The sequence below is a fragment of the Pyxicephalus adspersus genome, chromosome 9 (assembly GCF_032062135.1).
Source record: "Pyxicephalus adspersus chromosome 9, UCB_Pads_2.0, whole genome shotgun sequence".
NCBI classification, from domain to species: domain Eukaryota; kingdom Metazoa; phylum Chordata; class Amphibia; order Anura; family Pyxicephalidae; genus Pyxicephalus; species Pyxicephalus adspersus.
The window spans coordinates 26,591,620-26,615,443 of NC_092866.1; the positions used below are offsets into that span (position 1 = coordinate 26,591,620).

At 40.1% G+C, this 23,824-nt stretch overlaps 1 protein-coding gene across 1 annotated transcript in view; it reads left to right on the forward strand.

Annotated features, from left to right (window-relative positions):
• LOC140338515 (neurexin-2-like) overlaps window positions 1–23,824 on the forward strand; it is a 346,284-nt gene that overhangs the window by 65,254 nt on the left and 257,206 nt on the right. The window contains exon 2 of the mRNA XM_072422758.1: window positions 63–139. The gene's annotated coding sequence lies outside the window, so the exon portion shown is untranslated. The remainder of the gene's footprint in view (window positions 1–62; window positions 140–23,824) is intronic.

Here is a 23,824-nt window from a genome sequence, read left to right on the forward strand (position 1 = left end):
TAGTCCAAAAAGTATGAAAAGAACTGTATGTAAGTGACAGCATGTTTTTTTTTTTCCTGCAGGTGTGTACAAACATGTTGAGAATATAGGAATCAGAAAACTGAGCATTCCACACCTTCACATCTGTCTGAGAAAGCCTGTAAGTTATCCCTATATTTGTTTTATTACCCATGTTCATCTTATACAATAAAGTATTTATATGATCTTCTAAATAGAATGGTTAATACTATTGCACAATCCCATCATTAACTAATGCCATCTGTGATCCCCCAACTAGTATTGAACCTATTAAAAGGAAGAGGTAAAACTAGTTGTTGTTTACAAACTTTCAAATGTTGTTCACATGGTAAATACACTACAAATGAGCAGCAATGAGTGGTTCAGTTTTGACCTCAACCCTTTCTGGGAATTCTGGGAGTGTTGGTGGTCATAAGGTAATAACCAAACAAATGGTAAGTGCCCGTGGCACTCTCACTTAGTACACGTGTATGGCTATGCAGAATAAAAATGGTGTGGGAAAAGTGGGGCAGTCTGATATAAATGCAGTAAATGATAGTGAGATTCTGATTTGAATAGGGAGGGGGACCTAAATGTGAAGGAGGGTTCTGATGTTAATAGGGTCATGATATAAAGAGTGATTTAATGTGAAGGGGAGAATGTAATAATGATATAAAAAGATGCTCCTTTTTCAAAGCGGGGCTCCTGATGTTTGGGAGCTTTTCCAAAAAGGACAAAACTTAACACTTGGACCATAAAGTCTGCAGCTTGAAGACCATCTACTATGATACAGAGCTGCTGCAGAGGGGTATTACAGGTCCAAAATCCACATCAGGGTCTCTGGTCTGTAGCTATACCACTGCTTACGATAACAAAGTCTAGAAAATAAAGGTTAACATTTTCAGGCATGACAGGCTCAAGTATATGACATTAAACCTATTACTTAGGCCAAAAGGCCTCTCCACAATGTTAACTTATTAGTATATAGATGCAGAACAGCCTCTAGTTTTGGTAAAGAGTTTAGAGGCATTGTGTAAAGAGGTATAGGTGAAAAGGGTCCTAGGTGGGGTGGGGTGTTTTGGATGCCTGGCATTGGTGGAAATTGGAAAAAACACAGAAGTGCATTAAAGGGCACAGAGTTGTCACTTGAAACCACTGGACTTTTGTCGCTTGTAGGACTGGGGTCACTGACAGTTTATGAGACTGGGCAAAAGTCTCCTTACCCGCTGATGTCCCGGTTTTAATGGCAAGCAAAAGTTGAATGTGACCTAGGATCTATCTTGGTTTCAATGGCCAATGGTCTTTCAGTCAGTAAGATACTGGAACTACCATAATCAGTCTTGGAGTGCAAGGCTTGGTGAACTTATTATTCTTGAGATAAACTGGCAGAATTACTTTAGAACCCGATATCTGAGCCAAACAAACATTTTAATTTGAAATGCGGTGGCAGACAAAGTTTTTAGCAGACTGGAATGATCTCAGTAGTGATGGGATATACTTTATGAAAGGAACCTTGAGGTGATTATGTTTGGTGGAAATTCAAACTTTATTCCGGGATTAGAGCCTACAATGCATAGGCACGGAAGATGTGAATGCTTGCCACAGATAATGAAGAATAGCGAGTTCTTCATACTATCAATAAGAAGGTTTTTGTGGCCAATCGTTTGTAACCCAATCATTTTGATGGGCAGATAGAAAGACAAGTAGATATTGTTCCAAAGCCTGTTTAAACTTTAGTTTGTCTGTTAATCTTCAGATGATAGGACAAGGAATTATGCAAAGAGATATCAAGAAACATACTGAAGATGTAAAATGTAATTTGAACTCATAGAGAAAGGCAAAACCGGTAGGCATTAAATAAAGCTGGAATATTTCCTAGGTGAAGGTGGGCACCAGGGCTGCTGCTGAGGGTGATCCCACAAAGCTTTCCAATCCTGACCTTTCTCCTTCCCATGGCTTTACAGTTGTTCAGGTTGTGGTAAGGTGTATAGGAATATGGCACAGTGGAATATGCATTTGGGAATGAGTAGGGAAATAAGGACCTGCAGGTGCAATGTTTGAGACTTGATTTGGGCACAAATCGCACAAGCTTTAACACAGGCCCCTACGACTTACAAGATTTGTCTACTAGAGCTGGTGGGACGAAATGAGAGTTCGATGGGCACCAGAAGATGATCCCCTAATCAAAACAGTTGATCAGTATAGCAGTGTTCAGTTTAGTTGCCATGCCAGTGTTGTGAGACACTGACAAATGCTGGACAGGAGACCAGGTGCTTAATCAGAACAAAGGACAGAGGAGGAGTAAGGCCTTGGAGTCTATAGGGAGGCAATTAAGCAATTGTGTCATTGAAGGAGGGGTGTTTTTATTAGGGGGTGAAAGAAAAAAAACAAGGACTGGAACAACTGACCCCCTGTCTGGTAGGAGATCACCACATCAGACGATCAATACTTAGACCTGGAGTTCTAGTGCCAAGACTGAATAACACAAAAGCAAATGAAGTACACTCTTACCACTTACATAGGAATTAGGAGGGTAAGTACAAGCCAGATGCTGATAATCCAATGCATTTAATTAATCAATCATCAGCAAGTGGGCCCACCCTTAAAAAAGATGTTTTGGAAGTTTCTTGTCTGGAGCATTCAGGTGTGCGTTTACACAATGCCAAGTAGGAAAGACATCAGGTTATCAGGCAATTTGCCATTCCAAATTTCCATTATTCTACAGTGAGAAAGATTTTTCACAGATAGAAAACATTCAAGAAAATTTGCCAGTCTTCCCAGGAGTGCACATCCTAGTGAATTTTCCTTGAGGTCTGACCATGTAATGATCAGAGAAAATGAAAAAACTTGAGCTATATTTTAAAATCAACAGGTTTCAGTTAGCATGTTTAATTTTCATGACTGTGCAATTAGAAAAAGACTAAACAAGTATGGCTTGTTTTGTACATGGAGAAAGCCTCTTCACTCTGAACCCAAATTAAGACCCAAATTTTTACTTTACCTAAAAGGGTAGATAACCCTTTTATATACGGGGAAGCACCTCCCCTTTTTTGATTGCAGCGCACTGTGGGATATCCAGTAATGTTCCTACAAATCTGCGAGGTAGGAGTTAAAGTAGGCAGGCAAAGGGTGCATCCAATCCAAAACTGCTGGTAGCACCATGGATCTTTAGAAACATAACCTGATATTTCATAACCTCTTTTATACTCACAAAGCTCATTGAAACTCATGTTGGATACAATGACCCTTGCCTATCTCTGTGACCCCTAAGGAAGACATAACAGCGAAATGCGTCCACAGTAAAGCCTATCCTGTTGTATTCCTATGAACTTTTGCTATACTCTTTCCACCATAAAGTGGGTTATTAATTTAGTAATGTGGCAGGTGAACTTTGTCTAGTACGGGTTTCTTCTTCATGAATTTACAAATTTACAAACGCAGACTAATTGCCTAAAAATGCTAGTTTTTTTTCCTCTTTGGATTTTGTTCTTGTAGCATTTGTAGTAGTAGCACCAATAGTTGATATTTTTACTCTGTGGAGAGCAAGATGGAGGATGAGAAAAATGAGGTAGGAACTTGCTAGGTACAGTGTTTCTCCCAGATAAGCGGATGATTCTATAAGGGCTAGATAAGGGGAGAAGTTCAATAATGTCTGCCTGATCCCATGGCTTATCTTGTGTTTAGATATGTTTACACAGCAAAAGATACACTTTAAGGAACAAAATAAAAATGCCTATACAGGGAGCACCTTATGAATCAAACCCCATATCTTAAAGCTCTCAGGATTGTGTAAGAGCTTCAATGGACAGACCTGCAAACTTTATAGGAAGCCACTTGTTTTTCTTTTTTTATCACTGAACTGCAGTAGGAATCAATTTCTCAGCGCTGTGTCTTAATTATATATATCTATATATATATATATATATATATATATATATATATATATATATATATATATATAAATAATTCAATCTTTATTGAGGCAATTCCAGGTACAGAAATAAATCACATTTTCAAATAGCAAAATGTACATAGTAATAAACAATAGAAAACAACAATAACACAGGCAAGTATGAACAATACGTTGAAATGTCGAGCACTTGGAACATCTCAGAAACCATTTTTTTCATGTATACAGTAACAAATAAAGAATGGGGGAAAGGGAAGAAGGGGGGGTAAGGTAAGAAAAAATGGAAGGGGGGGACACAAGTACAGTAAAAACAGAAACATTTATAATACACAACAAATTGCAATTAGTACTTCCTTGGTATGAATAGAACTTTTAAGCATGTGACTACTGGGAGGAGAGGGCAGTAAAATCGGCAGTGGTACTGAGCTGAATCCAGTAAAACCAAGTACAGGTACATTTTTGGAAGTTCCCGAGTCTGTGGACATCAGGTCTTCCATACAATATATATCTGTAACTATCCTCAGCCATTGTCCAACTGATGGTGATGTCTCACTCTTCCAACATGAAGGAATGCAGGCTTTAGCCGCGTTCAAGAGGTGGCGTAGTAAAGAGAATTTATATTGTTTCCTTGTCATGCTAGAAACGTGCAACAACGCCAGTCCCGGTCTACTCCTTTTATCTAGAGACGTAAGGTCCTAATTAAAATTTAACTATTTAAAACCAACTAAAGACTTTACAGGCACATTATCTCAACTAAATACCACACACTTTGTCATGTCATAATTTCTGACATATTGGTTCTGATTTATTAATGCTCTCCAAGACTGGGGAAATAGACTATCATGGGTGAACCAGAAAACCTGAAATGGATTTCTTAAAATCATTTGCTATTATTTAGTCAATGTTTTTAATTGTGGATCAGATACATTACAAGTTTGCTAGAGGTTCTCCCATGACAGTCTCTATTCTCCAGTCTTGGAGATAAATTAGCTAAATTATTAAATTATGCCCTTTAAGTTCTTCACTTAAGAAGTTACACAAGCTGCACAATAATTACAGTATAAGAGACACTAGTTCTGGTTATCTTAGAACAACTTTTCAATTGGTAAGTCCCACTGAACAGGTAGTTAATAGCATTCATGTGGAGGGTGAAGAGGTTAGTCAGGATGAACATGAAGGGAGCTGGGTTACTGTAATTAGAGGAAATGATGGGGGCTGGCAGAAAAGGAAGGCCAGCCCTGTGTTTGAGCACCCTGACAAATTTGCAAAACTATGTGAAGATGTACAGGTGGCAGACCCAGTGGTGTCAGCCCTAGATGTTACTTCTCCCCCTACCACCCGGGAGAACAGCTCATCTAGTAGGGGTGGGTTGCTTAAGTCCTGGAGTAAAAGTAACTGGGCTGACTTTTCATTGGGGTACAACCTATGCCAGAGATGGTTTGCACCTAAATGGAAGGGTTTCTGCTGTGCTGGGGGAAAGATTTATGGGAATGATAGAGGGATATTTACTCTAGAACAGTTAAATAAGGTGGCAGAAAGGTTGGACAGGTGTCAGTCACTAGTGGAGGATGGGTTGGGGATAGTTGGGGGAAGATTTATGAATAAGTAAGGAGTTTCCCATGTTACAAACATTGGATTGCGCAGTACTAATTGTACCGAAAAACAAAAGTATTTGTCAAACAGTGCTGGTAAATGCAGCAATGATTTAAAGAGCCTGTTCACCCACTTGGTGTTCAGAATTCTAACTGAAATGGGCTTCACTCGAGGCTAGTAGTCAGACCTCCTGATCCTGTGCCATTGGGTCTCCACACGTGTGCTTTGCTTTGCTCTATCTTTTAATCTTTTACTTTTAATCTTTTATTCTAAATAAACAGTCTAGATCACCTCACCGTGGACAGAGCTATTGCTTTTCCTTGCTAATATTCAATAATGCATAATAATAACAAATATTGCTGGTCTCTACCCTTTATTTTAATGGCAAATTGACATTGACCTGAGCAGTTAAACTAACAATAGATTTTTGTCCCAAGTCAATTGCCAATATTCCTTTAGCTTTTTAAATGTGACACTTGTATACGCAGACTACCATTTTACAATACCATATGTCATGGCTAACTGTTCAGTTTGTTTTCATGTATATTCAGTGGCAGACAAAAGTGTCAATAAGTAATTTATTATGACCTAGACATAGTATTGATAAGCTGTAACATATTGCAATCTTTTTCTTTAGTTTAGATGTACTTTACCACAACGTGTACAGCTAGGGGTGGGGTATGATTTTGCCTTGCCTATAAATTAGTAGGGTGACTCATATTCAAATATGCCAGGAAATTTTTTTTGAAAATGAAACCATGCCACCAGACTTTGAAGGGAAAAATAGAACAAGCCCCTCTCACAATTAAAGGGGGCTCACAACAAGCACTGTGGCAATGTAACAAAAGCCGCTGTGGGTAGATAGGAGTTAGGCACAAGAGTCCCCCACTTATCCTACATTTTATTATACATACAGCTTCCTTTTCAGCAGAAATTGGGGTTCAAAGAACAAAGGTGGATATTTATCTGACAGGGCACCATGGCATGGTAGAAGTGATAAAAGTTTAGTGGGCAGGAGTTACCTTAAGAGTCCCCAACTATCCATCATTTCCTTTTCTCTACTGTTAAATAGAAATTGGGGTTCACAGAAGGTAATTGGCCGGCTTTCAGTGAAAGGGTAGCAGGTATGACAGGTATAGTTTTTCATATCTTGTGATGGTGCTGGAGTGGAGTCATCCACTTGCTGTTACATTTCCTTTTTCTTACAGAGAAATTGGGGGTTCATAGAGAGTAAGGGGATAGCTATGTGTGACAAGTTAGCATGATATGATAGCTATAACATTTTAGTAGGGAAGGGGGGGGGGGGCAAAAGGGGTTTCCTCCTGGCTTCATCCCTCGGTTCCAGAGAAATTGGGGTTAATTGAAGGCAAGTGGGTCAGCTAGGTGTAACAGGCAGCTTGCCAGCCACTCAGTCCCTTGCACCGTAGCGCCTGCAGGTTTGACTCCAGGCAGCAGTGAGTAGTACTGTGCGTGTCTCCCAAGCCAGGGTTCCATGGCATGAGGAAGGGGTAACCACACTGCAACCACACTGCCAACCTTAACACAGCTTTGAAGTGAACTTTAAGGGGGGACCAAAGCTCACAAACAATTGGCAGTGTAATATTTATTGCCATGAGAGGGCCCCCAACATGCAAAATAATTTTGGGGACCCTGATCTTGAAATAGTCCCCCTTAATGTGTAAATATCACTGATTGCTATTAGAATTATATGTTTGTGACCCAATATCTGGCAACTTGTTATGTTTAGAGAGCTGAAATTATTTAACAGTTGTTTAATGTTACAGCTCTCAGGGTCCCATTTCTACCCTGAAAATGTCACATTTCTATGACAATCAGTGAAGGAGATATGAAGGTTTATACATGGGGATAATGACAGCTGCATGGACACAGGCACAGCTCTCATGCTACTGCTGGGATTATTTTACAGTACAAGGTGGGCAGGAAGCAGCCACAGCTGATTTCCAGGTGTGTAGTCCACACCCACTGTCAGGGAGCTCACACTGAGCATGCTCAAGAAGCTCCCTCTTTTCTGGCAGCATATTCTCGCATATTAACATAGGAAATACAAGCACCCGATCCCCCACAAGACAAAGAGCAGAGAGAGCAGATAGGGAATGAGAAAAGGAATGGATCTGACAGCTCTGCATGCCAAAAGTGGCACACGGCCAGTAGGTTGGGCACCCTTGGTCTAGAATAAAGGTGCTCAGAACAGCATGTACTTGTTGCGGTCTGCTTTCCGAATCAGTGGTTGCCAACCTTTTTGATCCTGCAAACCACTTAAATTACCGTCTCCACACCACGGGTGTCACTCAAAGGGGGAGAAACCTTACCCATAGTGACATAAGAATGCCATAACCCCGCCTAATCTCTCATCGCAGATCTGAAGCCCCATTTCCCTGAGCCTGGGATTTGTATGGTGGACGTGGTCTGCAGCTCTGGCCGGTGTGCCTTGCCAGTGGCGTTCTTCTCCTGACCTTGCTTGGGGGGGGGGGGGGGGGGGGTTGATTCGGCGACGCTGCTTCTAATTACATGTGCAATTAATTATATATACGTAAAGTCAAGGATAATGCATAATATCAGGTAGGATGTGGATTGTGGTGTTTTGTGCTCCCGAGAACACTGGTGAGGATTGTAGTTCACTCTAGGGCTTGGAGTTTTGGTTGTGGAAGAGATTGTATGGAATTGCAGCCTGGCCACCCAAGCTGCTACTCCTCCTGTGGATATACCTGGCTCATTATAAATCGCTGGAAAAAAAAAACACTCAGGAAGTACCTGTGGCTATGCTAGGAGTTTGGCAGAATGTATCCTGCATGTTGCTGTGCATTAACAGACTGTTGTTATTCTCTGGTAGAACAGTACATGGACTTATGCAAACCACACAAGGGCTTATGCAAACCTGTCTTCTTATTTACTGTTACTGTGCTATGCTGTCAAAATGAAGGTTTATCAGTCCCCTTGTGATAGAAATAAAGTAAAAGAAAAAAAGGAATTATTTTTTTAATATATGGAACACCCACATATTTAAAAGGTCTCAGAATTTACATAGCTAATGTGTGTTGGGTATCTCTATACGGCAGCATACAAGGAAAAATTTTATGGCTGTTATTTATAGTTTACTCTAAAGTGGTAATGTAGGAAAGCTTTTAAAGTGTCACCTATGGACAATTGCATAATGCGGTAATTTCTTTTTAAACAATTTACTATGCCTTTCAAAACCTTTTCCATTTTAAAGGCCTTAATGTAAATGATCTCTTTCTTATACAGAGAATAAACCTCTTTTTGTCAAGAAGCAAAATGTGCTCCGTTTTCCTTTGCAATAACCTTTAAGTCCATTGGAAAAAATTGCCCTTTTCTGCACTCTCTCCACTTCCACAACATCCTTTTTGTGAAATGGTGCCCCAAACTGGATTGTATTTGCCTGTGCATAGGCAAGATTATGTCCATCTCTGCGGAATCCATACCATTTTATTGCAAGTCAGCTTTTGCATACTTTTACAAGTCTAAGATACATGAGAACATCAGGATAATTTTCCAATATTGACCACTTTAGTTGTATTCTCCTTAAAATATGCTACACTTATGTTTTTAGACGCTAACTGCAGTAAACCTGATTTACTACATGTTGGTATTTCCTCAGCCAAGTCTAATAGTTTTAACTTGCCCAAACAACTGGAGATTATATAGTGTGTGAACTAAATGTGAACTAAAGTGAATTATAAAATATTTTCCTGGAAATTTAAACTAGAGTTAACATTGCACAACATTTAAACATCCCAATTACTTCATTGTATATTGTTGATCCTCTTCTTTAGGAAAACAGATTATGATTTGTAGGGTTTGCATAATCTTCAAGCCATAAATTACAATTTAAGCATGTGTGAGAAAAAAAAGCTCTCCCACATGCCTTTTTTAACAGCTTGCTTATTAGCAACACTTTGGCAACACTTTACTGACAGGAATCATACCCCCACCCATGAAATTTTGCCTAAAGGTTTGCTGGTTACCCAAAATTTCAAAGAGGTACTTATTGAACCCTTAACAATTTGAACCTGGGTAGATTCTTTTAGATACCTTATTGCAGTAGTTAAAGAGAAAATACATCATAAATTATTTACTTCCTGACTCTCCATTATTAGGAGAGCCTACAAACCACTTTAAGCACTTTGTTCTTTTGGCCTTCCACATATACCATTACAGGTAGTCCCAGAGTTACATACGAGATAGGGACTGTACGTTTGTTCTTAAGTTGATTTGTATGTAAGTCGGAACATGTACATTATTTCAATAAACGCAATTGGGACAGATGTTTGTCTCAACATATTATTAGGCAGCATGGTGTCAGTTACGGTATAAAATCTTTAAAAAATCTTTATAGAGCTGTGCTTTTATATGCAAAAAGAGACAACTGCAAGTTTGTCTTGGTCATTAAAGAGTTATAAGAGGCTGCAGAAGGAGCCTCCGTTCTGAACACAGCGAGCAGGGAAGGCCCGTTCATATCTAGGAGGTGTCCATATGTTAGATGTCCTTAACCCGGAGACTACCTGTACTTTAATAGACAAAAAGTGAGAAGTCTCATAGGAGAGTATAAATACTTGTACAATGAAGTTTAGACAGTTATTTTGTGCAGGGAGGGGGACGTCTACAGCTGCAGCCTCTCCAGTGTAAAGAGATGTGACAAGTAGGAGGCCTTTTATATGAAACAGATGGCATCCTATATTGACAAAGGCACGTGCGCCTGGGATTCCTCATAGTAAAGCCCATGCGGCCCTTTTGGACATGGATAGGGGAGGAGAACTGTTTCCAGAGTGACATCAGGGGCATTGGACTTTTACCTGCAACTTCGCTGCTCATTGCCACTAAGAGGCATCCCGAATGGGGATGCCTGCGAGGCAATGCGGCACACACAATACCAGTGTATGTCCATACGACGGAGCAGAAAATCAGAGATCAGAGAATTTGGAGACACCGTCCCCTGTAAATAAGCAGAGTATGAAAACAGGAGTGCCCGTAATACAGGATTGGGTACAAAATTAAAAAACCCAACAGCAGGGGTGTAGTAATAAAAAAAAAGAGGGGGCACAGTACTATCCATGGAGAGCGCGCATGCGCATCATAGTTATGTAAACGCCTCATTCCCGAAAAAAAGTGAGGGCATGGCGTGCCTACACGTGACCGCCCCACTACACCCCTGCCAACAGCTCTAAATTGGGTGTTTAGAAATTAATGTCTGTGTGTGTGTGCAACATAGAGGAATATCCACAACAATATAATATATGGTCACAGTAACATAAATACATGATGTTAACCATATTATATATGTGAAAAAAACAGCACATTTGACGTTAGTAAAAAAGTAACAATTAAACAATTTTATATGGAGATAATAATGTCATAGCATAAACAAAATAAAAAATTGCAAAAAAAAAAATCGACATTTACATAGTAGGTATAGGTATATATACTGTAGTTTCATATTTCAGGTAAGTACAAACCATCACCTGCTTAAGCCTTCTCCTTAGTGTCTCAGGCCATAAAAAAAAATACGTTTTCAATTGAATATCTTACTTTTGGCTTAGGTTGCCCCCCTATATTGTCATTAGGACATAAATTTAAAAGGACGAAAAGAATAGAGAAATATTTTTTTTCTTTAAGGATAATTATAACATAATGTATGAATTATAGCATACATTATATAAGTAATAGGTCCAGAACCCACTTGATACATCATGAGGTATAGGACCTTTTTCTTTATATGAGCTTCCCTAAATTGTATACAACCTATAATAAATGTCTCATAGCCTGACACATTTTGCAAATAGGTTTCTTCAGGGGTATGTGGAGAACATTATAACTAAAACAAGAGCCTCATTTGTCTATTTGCTCTTATCACACATTTTGCAGGCTCAACCCCGTGTGCAGAGAAACTGACAATTTGCCTGCATACCATTTCCCTTTCTAAAGAATAGGTTTCCGCTATCCAGGACCCAACATTTTGAAAACATGTAGGTCATTACATGTTTCACCCTCTTTTTACTCCAAATTAATCAACTTGATTTTTTTTTAACATACCTCAACCTCTATACTAGGATTTACATTAAACTAATATATAATACATATTATCACCATAAATATCCCTCTTAAATATCCCTCTTAAATATTTTTTATAAAGCACTAACTTATCTATACAAAAATCACACACTATGTATGGATATATCACACACAACATATTTAACTAAAACTGCATTAATGTTAAATATTGTACCTCCTAATGTTATAGCGTTCTCCACATACCCCTGAAGAAGTTTATTGGTGAAACGCGTCAGGCTACAAGATGTTTCCTATTCAAAGTTCACCCCAGCAGGTTTTACTAAGACTTTTTACTTTCATCCGCAGCTCTAATCCTTTGAACAGATCGCTGTGACAGAGGCAGTCCCAACCCCATTCTTTAGCTTGTGCTGTGTGTAATTAAAAAAAATAAGCTGCCTATAAATGTATTTGCACAAATGGGCATGTACAAGTAGGCACGTGTATTGACATCATCGGCAGCACACTGTGATAGCTGTGTGTATGAAATGCTGCATGTCAATCTGCAGTCTTACAACTTTTTCAAAAACCAGACCCACTTGCACCCAATGGCTGCAGGGCCGTCGTTTAAAGAGAGGGCTTCTTCCTCATGTGGGCAGTGAAAAAATGATGGCATCAGCTCTTTCAGTCAATCACTGACAGCTTGTCCTCAAATGAACTAAATGAGCAAGTCTGACAGGGAAAATCATGCAGCTTGAAAGGCTCCTGTTAAATTTGGTAGAAGACTCATCAGTGCACGCATGGTAGAGTGACTCAGTAAAGGACAGCAGGGACACAGTCCCGGTGACACAGGAGGAACCTAGAGACACATTAGAAATCACCAGATCTTGCTTAAACATTCAAAAAAAATAAAATAAAAATAAAATATTTTTTTTTAAAAGTCTTTTTTTTTTCCAGCAATGTCTCTGCTCACCGGGCCACTCCAACCATATCACCCCTTTCACCTGTAAATCATCACTGGCCTCCCTTAGCCTTGTTACTGTGGACGAAGTAACTTTTTCTCAATTTTCTCTTCACTTTTCTCTCATCATCTCCGTCTACTACCTGTCCACTTGACCCAATTCCCTCTGATCTTCTCTGTGCCCATTCTTCCACCCTTGCCCCCACCCTAACCAAACTATTCAACCTCTCTTTTTCTACTGGTATATACCCCTCCTCTTTCAAACATGCCATAATTTTCCTCCCTCTCCTTGACCTTTCCTCTGCTATTGCTTGCTTGCTTCCTACGGTATCTGTCTGACTGCTCCTTTCAAGTTTCTTTCAATGGTAATTCCTCCTCTCCCACTCTCCTCCCTGTTGGTGTTCCCCAAGGGTCAGTCCTTGGATTGGTTCTCTTTTCTCTGTACACCTCCTCTCTCGGCAGTCTCATTTCCTTCTTTTGCCTACAGTACCATCTGTATGCTGATGACACTCAAATCTATCCATGCACCCCTGACTGGTCTCCTTCAGTCCTGGATAAGGTCTCATGCTGCCTGTCAGCCATCTCATCATGGAAGTCTGACCGATTCCTGAAACTCAACCAAGATAAAACAGCTCATCATCTTCCTCCCCTCAAATTCCAAATCTCCCTGACATATTCCTAAGTGCTAACAACACTGTTATTCGGCCCTCCCCTCAGGCACATTGTCTTGGCACCACCTTTGATTCTGCTCTCTCATTTGCCCCCCAAATTCAGAACATCTCCAGGTCCTGTCACTTTCACCTACACAACATCTCCAAAATCCNCCCCTACCTGTCCCCAGAGACCACCAAACTCCTTGTACATGCTCTTATCATCTCTCATCCTCCTCTCAGGTATTCCACTAATCTGACTCTCTCCTTTACAATCTATTATGAATGCTGCAGCCAGACTCATCCTTCCTTCCCACCTCTCCTCTTCTGCTGCATCTCTTTGCAGTTCTCTTCACTGGCTTCCATTTCACCTTGGAATAAAATTCAAGCTCCTGTGCTTTGCATTCAAATCCCTCCACAGCTCTTGTCCCACTTACCCTTCGGACCTGGTAAAAAAATACTCCCCCAGCCGCTCTCCTCTGATGACCTACAACTGAGTTTCTCACTCATAATCTCATCACACGCACGGCTCCAAGACTTTTCTGCCCTAAGTCTCTGGAACGGTCTTCCTCGTCCTATTTGGCTTGCTCCTACTTTCCTACTTTCTTGTTGAAGTATGGTAAAAAAAAACATTGGAGACTTACCATGCTGTTAAGTGAGTTAAGGCAAGTCAAAGTATTTGAAACTTCAGAGCATGTTGGAAGCAGGCAGCACAGTGATGTGCAGGAAGACACCAAAGACAGGAGGCCTAGGTGAAAAGGGCAAGGGGTCATGTAGCTGATATGTCCCTCACTTAGTTTGCACTGGGAAGAAGTAAGCACTGACTCTGGGCAGAGGGGACTAGCAGTGTCCCAGATGAAGGTCCCACATGTTTCTCCCGGCACTCCACGAGCTAGAGACAAACAGTAGGGCTAGGGCTTTATTCTATGTTACCTTGCCCTGTTGTCAAAAAGTTCCCCGGAAGGCAAATTTGTCAGTGCCATAATGTGAAACTGTACTGGGTGCTGTGTAAATCACTGCTATGTACATGAACATTGATGCATAATACAGAATATACAGATTTTAGAGAAAGCAGAGAAAAAAAGACTGTGCTTACTTGCAGAAACCTGCAGAAAAATAGAGACATCTGCCATCTGTGTATACAGTGTGTAATATATATATATATATATATATATATATATATATATATATATATACACAAACCATATACATACAAACCAGATTCCTAATTGCTTTACCATTTCCACTTCTATGTTTTGGAAAAAGTGAGGGTTCCCCTCTACAATTTAGTCCTGTAATCAAGAATCAGAACAGGTGCTGTTTTAATTTGATTGGATAATTAGACTTTTGAAAGCTAATTAAATCATCTACCAATAAGAAAACGTAGCTTATAAATAAATCACTGGCTGATTTGCATTAAATTTCCAAATAAAGCTATTCAATTAATATATTAAAGGATCTGTAACTAAATTGGCCAGGATATATTTTGCAAAATTTTAAAACTTTTATTCCAAGTCTATTTTGTGCCTTTTTTGGTTGCAGATTTAGTAACCATTATATTTGTAAATACATTTCTACTTCTACATAGGGAATAGGGTCATGTGATTGAAAACTAGATATTTATGTTTGTAATTTACTTATGACAGGATGAAAAAAACACCTCTCCCCATCACAGAGTGCCTTTCTTTTAGCTGAACATCAGACTTCTTTATCCTGGAGATTTTCTCTGCATACTAAAATTGGATTCCTTTTGAATATGACAATTTTATTCTGTCTCCATATAGTGACAGCGACTGTTTCCCGACTATGATTTAAGTTGTTAAATTTAGAAACATATGCTAAAATGTAAAGAAGAGGATCTGAAAACTTCCTTACACTTTGGATATGGACTGTGTTTCAGCCCTCCTAAGTCGCAACCCTTATCAGGCTTTGGCGCTTAGAAGCAAATTGCAGTCACAAGTTTTTCTTTATTTCTTTTCTGATAATTTTATCTTTAAAAGGAATACAAATGATCCTGCCAAGAGTTTTGTCTTGCCAAATATTTTTTCTGTTCGTTACTCATTTGTGGAGTTCATACAAAAATGTACACCTTCCAGTTTTCCACCTAAATAAGACAACTTTTAATGATGGCAGCCCCATCATTTTGGAATCACACTGACTAAAAAATGGCATAGTTACCTGTTTATTGCAAGGTCTTTGTTGACACCTGTTTAAGTATAAGCACAGAGGGGGTTGTGGTCCTATTGAGTCCCGTATGAGAATCAAAATATTTATTTAGTCGCCCTTAGTAGGTTAAATGCCAACCCCGAAAATGTAACCCCAACTGTTAACCCAACTGCATGTTTTTGGGATGTGGGAGGAAACCGGAGTACCCGGAGGAAACCCACGCAGACACGGGGAGAACCTGCAAACTCCATGCAGATAGTGTCCTGGCTGGGATTTGAACCTAGGACCTAACGCTGCAAAGGCCAGAGTGCTAACCCCTGAGCCACCATGCTGCCCTTGTGGCTTAGGGGTGTAATAGTTGAAAGGTGTTGTAATTTTCATAAACTGGCCATTTAGGCAGAAAATGACTAGTGTCAAACTTTATATACAGCTTAAAAAGGTGGTAGAATACTTTGGGTACTAATGATGACATAAACATAGAATCCAGCATTGTAGCCAAATGTAACTAATATAAAGCATAAATGTAAATATAGATATGCACTCACATGATCTAGACATGGGAAATCATCTGTCAATTGGTAAACTGACACGAAGTGAGTGAAATTAAAAGAGCTTGTCCCAAGGGAGTATTTATTAGACAAATAGTGAGTCCTATATATTAGGATAAATACCTGTAGAATAAAGTGTAGCCAGATATTTTGTGCAGGGATGGAGAGGTCTGCAGCCGCTCCATTGTAAAGAGATGTGAGAAGTAGGCGGCATCACATGTTAGGACGGCACCTGCGCCCAGGATTCCTCATAGCAGAGCACATGCGCCCCTTTTGGACCACAATCAGGGGGAGGAGAACCGTCTCTGGAGTGACATCAGGGGCATTGGGCTTTCTCCCTGCAGCTTCGCTGGTTCATTTGCCACTAAATTGCATCCTGGATAGGGATGCATGCGTGGCAATGTGGGCACACACAATACCAGTGTATATCCATACGGGGGAGCGGAAATTGAGAGCAGGACTAAGCCTGCTGCTGATAGGAGCCTCGGGAGACACTGTCCCCTGTAAGCCAGTGGAGTATGAATACTGGAGTGCCCAAAAGACAGGATTGGGTACAAAGTTAAAAACTGGACCGCCAGGGGTGTAGTCATTAAAAAAGAAGAGGGGGCACAGTTCTATCCATGGCGAGCGCGCATGCGCATTATTATTATGTAAACGCCTCATTCCAAAAAAAAGTGAGGGCAGGGCCTACCCACATGTGCCTGCCCCACTACACCCCTGCCCTGCCCCTGTATATAAATAAATGTGTGTGTACAACATGTACATTTATTTCATTTATGTAATAAATATGTAATAAATAAACATGTAGGAATATTCACAACAATATAAAAAATGGTCACAGTAACATAAAAAAAATGATGTTAACCATAGTATACAAACCATCACCTGTTTAAGCATTCAGCTTAGAGTCTCAGACCATTAAAAAAAAATTTCAATTAGCTTCATATTAACTAGAGCCTCATTTGCCCTATGCACACATTTTGCAGGCCCTGTGTGCAGAGAAACCGACAGTTTGCCAGCATACTGTTTCCTCTCTCAAGAATAGGTTTCTCTTACTCAACATTTTGAAAACATGTAAGTCATTATTTTATTTTTCACCCTCACTTTACTCCAAATTAATCAACTTGATTTTTTGAACAATACTTAGATTTACATTAAACTAATAAATAATAAATAATATCATCTTAAATATCTCACTTAAATATTTTTCATAAAGCACTAACTTATCTTTACAGGCGCCACCATCTTCTTTTTTTTTTTATTCTGATCTTCAGCCATTTTGACTATAGGGACTTTATAGATAACCTGTTTCATAGAACATCTGTCCATTTCTTCAGATCTTGGGACCCACAAACATTTAATCCAACGGAATTTTACCAATGTTAGAATTTGCTCAGGTCAATAAATGATAGTCAAAAATGCAGAAATGTTTCTGTCTAAGTGTGCGAAAGGATAGAGGAGCTACCCAGCTGTTTCTCTGATTTTGCATGAATTCCTTATCCACAATTTTGAGAAACACTTTATCTTGGACAGATAGAACTCTCACTGCCATGATTTTTGGATCAGTGATAAAATTCATGGATGACACCAAGGTTCTGTGGGAATAGGTAGTAGGACTGGGCACACTGGAGCGCAGGTAGAAGACTTTGAGCGCAGACAGCACTGGTCTTGACATAGCTTGTCATATCCTTTTGAAGATTGGGCTACCAGTACTGTCAGGAGAGAAATGTAAGGGTTTTGTAAATGCCCAGATGAGCAGAAAATTTGAAATCATGCCCAACATAAGATTTTGGGGCATAGTTTGGGAGTTTTTTTTAACTGAGGGGAAAGCTGATTCCTGAACAGAGGTCAAGGCTAGGATACAAGCTGTGGGAAGATAAACTCTGGCTCTGCAGTGCTCTTAAAGTCCTGAAGATCATATTAGCAAGAAAGTCCGTCAGGTTGGGAGAACCGAGTTTTTAGGTACAAAATCAAAACAACCGGCTTTCCCGGGGTTGAGATGACAAGTAGACTGTAGATACTGGATGTTTTTACAGTCCTATATCATGAACATAAGTCCCCATATACAAAAACTCGATGTCACAGATCCCTGCAGGACCAGGGGATCTATGCTGCTGTCTGTGTCACCCTCCTCACATTTCTCTGCAGGCAGCAGTAGCAGCAGCCCTGTTATGGAATCCTGTAAGCTGGTCACTTCCTCGTCTCAATCATGTGATCCTCTGAGAGTTGCCCCTTTACCCAAGAGAACCAGAGTATTTTGCAGAAGCACTCCCTCTGCTGGCAGAAGTGTAAACTCTACCTGGGATGCCTCTGCTCCAGCACTCCAACTGGTGGTGGGTTTTCTCACTTGTTCACTTGTGCAACGTGTCTTCACTAGTGCTGAGCCCCTAGTTCTGTTGAGCTAGTTCCTGGACACCTGTTATTCAAATCAGTGCTTCCTCTGCCCAGCTCCTGTGTTAACCCCTTGTTTCCTCTGCTGTTTCCAGCCCATTCCCTTGTGTTGTTCCAGTGTTCCTGTCAGTCTGTGGATAGTCTTGTGTCACTTGTGCTTCCTGTTGCTTCCTCGATCCCTGGTATTTACTGCTGGCTTGTGACCTGACCTTTCTTGCTCGCTGCCTGCCTTGACCCCGGCCTTCCTTGACTATTCTTTTGCTTGGTGATTTGGTATCGTGTATCATCCTGCCCACATGCAGCGCAACATCTTTACTACTGGAGGCTCTGGAGAAGACCTGGGTACTGCTTAGACTCTGTGCCTTGCCCCTTCTCAGGGCTCACACCACTTCCATGCAAGTAATAGCGCTCTCTAGTGGCCCTGTCTCCCCAAACGTGACAGATGCCACCATGTAGGTTCTCAACCCCTCCTTCACATAGATATCTTCGCAAATAGGTATCTGTCCTGAGAATCTGTGAGAGTGTCTAAGGAGTGGAATGGCAGAGTTTTATGGAAGCCTATATCTAGATTTGACGTCTGGGTTTGAGCGGTGTATTCTGAAGTAATAGCAGTGGAGGAGGGATGGTATTCTATGAGTTTGGAAATTAGTTTCTTGGAGAAATAAAATTTTACTTTGTTTTTGTGTTGACTATATAGGAGTTGTGAGCGTTGGGGTGGGCTAATAAGGCCCTTGGCATTAAGGATGTGGACCTTCAGAGGATGGGCCTGTGATGGTATTTGGCCCATGGTGACCAATAATTGTTATAGAAGGAAATATGGGATATAGAATTCAGGGATAGAATTGCATTCAGGGATGGGGAGTGGGAGTGTTAATTATGATTATTATTTGCATAAAAATATATGTTATATACCCCTATCAATGCACATATATATTGAATAAATGAAGGTTCATGCACAAATTATAGCTAGTCATTCAAACAGTTTAAATAAGAAACAAGTTGAATCATAAAATGCACAGCAAAATTGGTTGATATAGTTATAGGAACGTAAATCAACAAAATATAAAGTAAATAAAAAAAGGTTGTTAGTAGGTAAACCCCTGTAGTAATCTAATACTGGTCAGTACATATTACAGCAATTACAAAATAGCAAAACAACATAACAATACCATCGACATAAAAAATACAATGAAGGAATGAATTAAGGAATATCCTATAGCTACCTGCTAAGATGTAAATGGGTACCCCAGGTGCCCGATTCCCTAAGAACAGTTTTTTGCTAACTTCTCCTTTGCTTCCATGATTCTTGCATGGCTAACTATTTCTTGCTTACTCAGTGACTCACAGGCTTCCTTCTGCTGCTGGTTTTTGGCTGGCTCTGGCACTGGCTGCCTACCATTTTCCCAGCTCTCGTCTTATACAGGTAATTCCCATTAGGAATCATTGGAGAATTAGGATTGGTTACTTGGTGTAATCTGTAAGGTGACTATTGGTTGACGCACCCCCCCTGCATTGGGATTTGGTAATGTATTTTAATGGACCTCCCAGCCTGTTTTAATATGGGAATCTGGAGCTGAAATCTAAGTTTAGGGGTCAACAAAAGGTCCAGCTGGGTCGTCACCCAAACCCACCTGTCCAGTTTTGCATCCATCTCAGGCTTGATGGATTTATTCCCCCTTGAGGGTCCTACTGGTAACCTAGGTGGTGTAGGTGGCTTGACAAAGAGAAACAAATCACAAACATTCGCACACATATACACCTATATACACATACATTATATATACATATATATCTATCCACATATATCTATAAATATCTATAAACAATCTTGAGGTGCAACAGGGGGTTAGGGACGTTATGAGACAATAGGTAGGGCTGAGGGTAGAGTGGGGATACACACAATTAAAATAAAATGGGGGAAAGGCCCTTGGCGCCTGGGATGGGCAAGATCCTATGCATTGATGGGCAAACTATAGGGGTAAGGTAAAAACCTAAGTGCTGCCAGAAAACTAAGGTGGGCCTACGTGGGGAAGGTGATGGTGCATAGTGGGGTTTGGGCTGTCCCGCCCGGAAACACCTCTTATTTGTTACAAAATCTATTAAAATACAGGTGTATAACAGAATATAAAAAACTAAACATGACAAACAATAACATATCCGACGGATCATACATGATAGTTCACTCAGCAAACCTCACATGGAAATCACTACTATGAGTCCCAACCTATCTCAAATGGGAGAATGTGTGCATGTCAATATGTGTACCTCAATTAAGTATATAGTGCTGAAATGTATGTGCTGTCAGGATCCACCTCTGAGGCACCTCTTGAGCCCTGAACATACTTTATGGCCACCCTTGTGTTGCAGTGAAAATCATATTGCAATAGCTCATACCCCCTGTATGGCAGTGGCAGTTTTAATAATATCACCTGGTGTTTGCACCTGTCATCCGAGTGTGCTCATCTCCGTAGAGGAGTGCTTGAGTAGAAGGGCTTAAAGGGAAAAATCTAGCTTGAGAGGGAGTAAGAGAAAAAGTGGTTTCCCTGGTACAGGCCCTCGGAGAGCATGAAAAAATGGAATGTCCTACGGTGAGTGGTCGCCAGGGTCTTCCTTCTCAGGTATAGTACAGTTCCTGGAAAAAAAGAACACTCTGGTGTCCAGCCATTGAGTAGTATCACAGATCAAGTGAGGTTGTGGAGAAGCCAGGTAAGGGTCATCCAATATGAAGAGCTACTTAGATGTGATAATTCATTGGGATTGAAAAGGGTAGTCAAGTAGTCAGCTTCAAAGAGACTGCTTTTACCTGATATATCGAGAATAACCATGAGAGGCCAGCAGAGCACCCTTCCAATATGGGTCTCCATCTAGTAGATAAAGGAAGGTAGCTTTAAAACAAAATTAGATACTGAATTGGGCATGTCAACCCCAGTTTTAAATATTCCCAGATAAAGTGATAGAAGAGGGTGGTGCAGCGGTTTCTGATGGTCGAGCAGATGATGAAAATTAAGATCCATGCGTACGAGATGAGTACGCGTTGCTTCACTAAATCAATAGATTTGATTAAAATTGATTCATATTTTGAAAATGAGCAAACTTCCAAAATTGAAATCGAAAGCCTATTTATTTCCTTCCTTCTCTACCAATCCTAATATTTCTATTTTTGTACAACAAATTCAAAATGAAATCATAGCTATGTGTTCAGGAAGGCCAGGGAGATGATAATTTAGGTCCTCAGATAATGGAAGCATTGGAACAACTCAAAACTAACCATAATATTACCATAAAACCCACAGATAAAAACAGTAATATTTTAGTGATAGACTCTCTCTTTCTTCTTAAATTCTTGTGATGGACACCAAACAATAGGTTGCTGGTCGTTACCCCTTTTTTTTACAATAGATCTTGGTATCAAAAAATTACACAAGACAAAATACAATACTTCACCAGTGAAATTTTTGGTTTGGTTACCAAAGATTTTTATGACGGCATTATTGACAACAAATTGCAAAACTATTTATGGGTTTCCGACCCCATTTTACTCACCTTTTATTCACTTCCAAAAATTCATATAAATGTGTATCCACCTCCTGGGAGACCAGTTGTAGCCAGCATAAGTTGTCTAACTGAACCAGCTAACACTTTTGTTCATCTTTGCTTAAGACATATTGTCACGTCTCCTGACTTACTTAACCCCCCTTGCGTTCTAATTCTGTCTGTTTTTTGATGCAAAAAGTGATCCTATTTTTTTTTTGCATAGAAATTTTTGTTTATATTGTGGGCTTGTATTTCTTAGGATTTACTCCCGGGTATGATAATTATATTTATTTATTATATTATATTCATAAATTATAATATAATACATAATTATAAATAATAATTTTAATAAATAATGAAATAATAGACAACAATGTAATCTTAAAATAAAATATAAAATTAAAAATGTACTTTTATTTTTATTTCATGTTGTGTGGTGTTTTTTTACTGTAAAAACCATTTAAAAGCAGATTACATTGTAATCTGCTTTTAAATTTCCCTCCCAGACACCCCCCCCCCAATACATCACCTTTCACATCACCCGGAAGATGACTCCCTCCTCCCGGGTGATGTGAGTGGGGATTTCCCGTCTGCCTCACCCAGACGCTTGAGCTGCTCTGCATCTCAAGAGAGATGCAAAGCACAATGCAGGACTTCTGCATTGTGCTTCACATCTTACTGCAGATGCGAGCAACAATAGCAAATTCCGGGGGTGACCACCTACAGTAATCTGCTTTTAAATTTCCCGGCCATGCCCCCGACTGACCGGCGCCCCAGCATCACAGCTGGACCATCAGATCGCCGCTGGAGCGCGGGGCAATGGTAAGGGGGGCTCTTAAAGTTACCCCGAATGTGACTCGAGATTACCGCTTTTTGCATGTAAAAGCCACCCCGAGTCACACTCCGGATTACTGAGGGAGGTTAAAGGACACAATTGTTTTTTTGACAATTTTTGGAAGGTATTACTTTCCCCTCTCGTTCTTTATTGGTTGCTATCGATATAAAAGCTGCCTATTTACCTATTACTCATAAAAAAGGCTTATAAGCAGTGAAGCAATTTCATCATACAACACTTTTGGGATAGATCTCATGCACGGGGAGCCAAGTGTCACTCAAAGGAGAGGAAACTTCCTCCATAGTGACGTCATGATGCCAGAACCCGCCCACTCTCCCATCACAGATTTGGGCCTGCAATGGGAGAGTGGGCAGGTTGTGTCCAGGGACACAACCTGCCCACTTCCTTGAGCCTGCGATCTGTACAGGGGACATGGTACAAGGCTCTGGCCCATGTGCCCCCCCCGAGCAGGGTCCTTCTCCGCCAGGGTCTGCGGACCACCAGAATTTTCTACCAGTTGGTGACCGCTGCCTTAATTATTGTAATTTTTCAATGTTTTTTTGACATTCTTTATTTTATATTTTTTAAAACAATTGTACAAGAATAACAATTAACAATAAACTGAAACAGGAAACACTTTGCATCAGTGCCTATTACATAAAAAAAGAGAAAAAAAATTGTTCAACAATGTCCCTAGTCCAAGTAATGATAATCGAAATTTCCAGGGTTAGAAAGATCATATATAGATTGCATCTGTTATGGACTAGAAAGGGGAAAAAGAAAGGCCAGACATATAGGCATGACACAACATGGCATACAACAAGGTTTCCAACATATCAAAGAAAATTGTGGCACTTTCAAGTCAGATAGAAGCGGGTCCAGCTGGCATTTGAACTTTGTGGTTTCCCAGTAGTATATCCAGTTACCCCACATAGCATTACATTTTTCTTTTGTTCCTCTAGTACTGGCCGTAAGATCCTCAATGAGCATAATATCAATGATTTTAAGCATCCACATCCCCAGTATGGGTGACGTATTAGATTTCCAGCATTGGGGTATACAATCATTGGCCGCGTTTAAAAGATGTCTAATAATGGAACCCTTGGAATTTTTTAATTTAATACAAAGTAATGTCTTCAATTACCTTAGTCAGATTTCATTTTTGGATTTGAAGGTTACTATCAAACCGGATGGCTCATTATCTAAATCATTGCC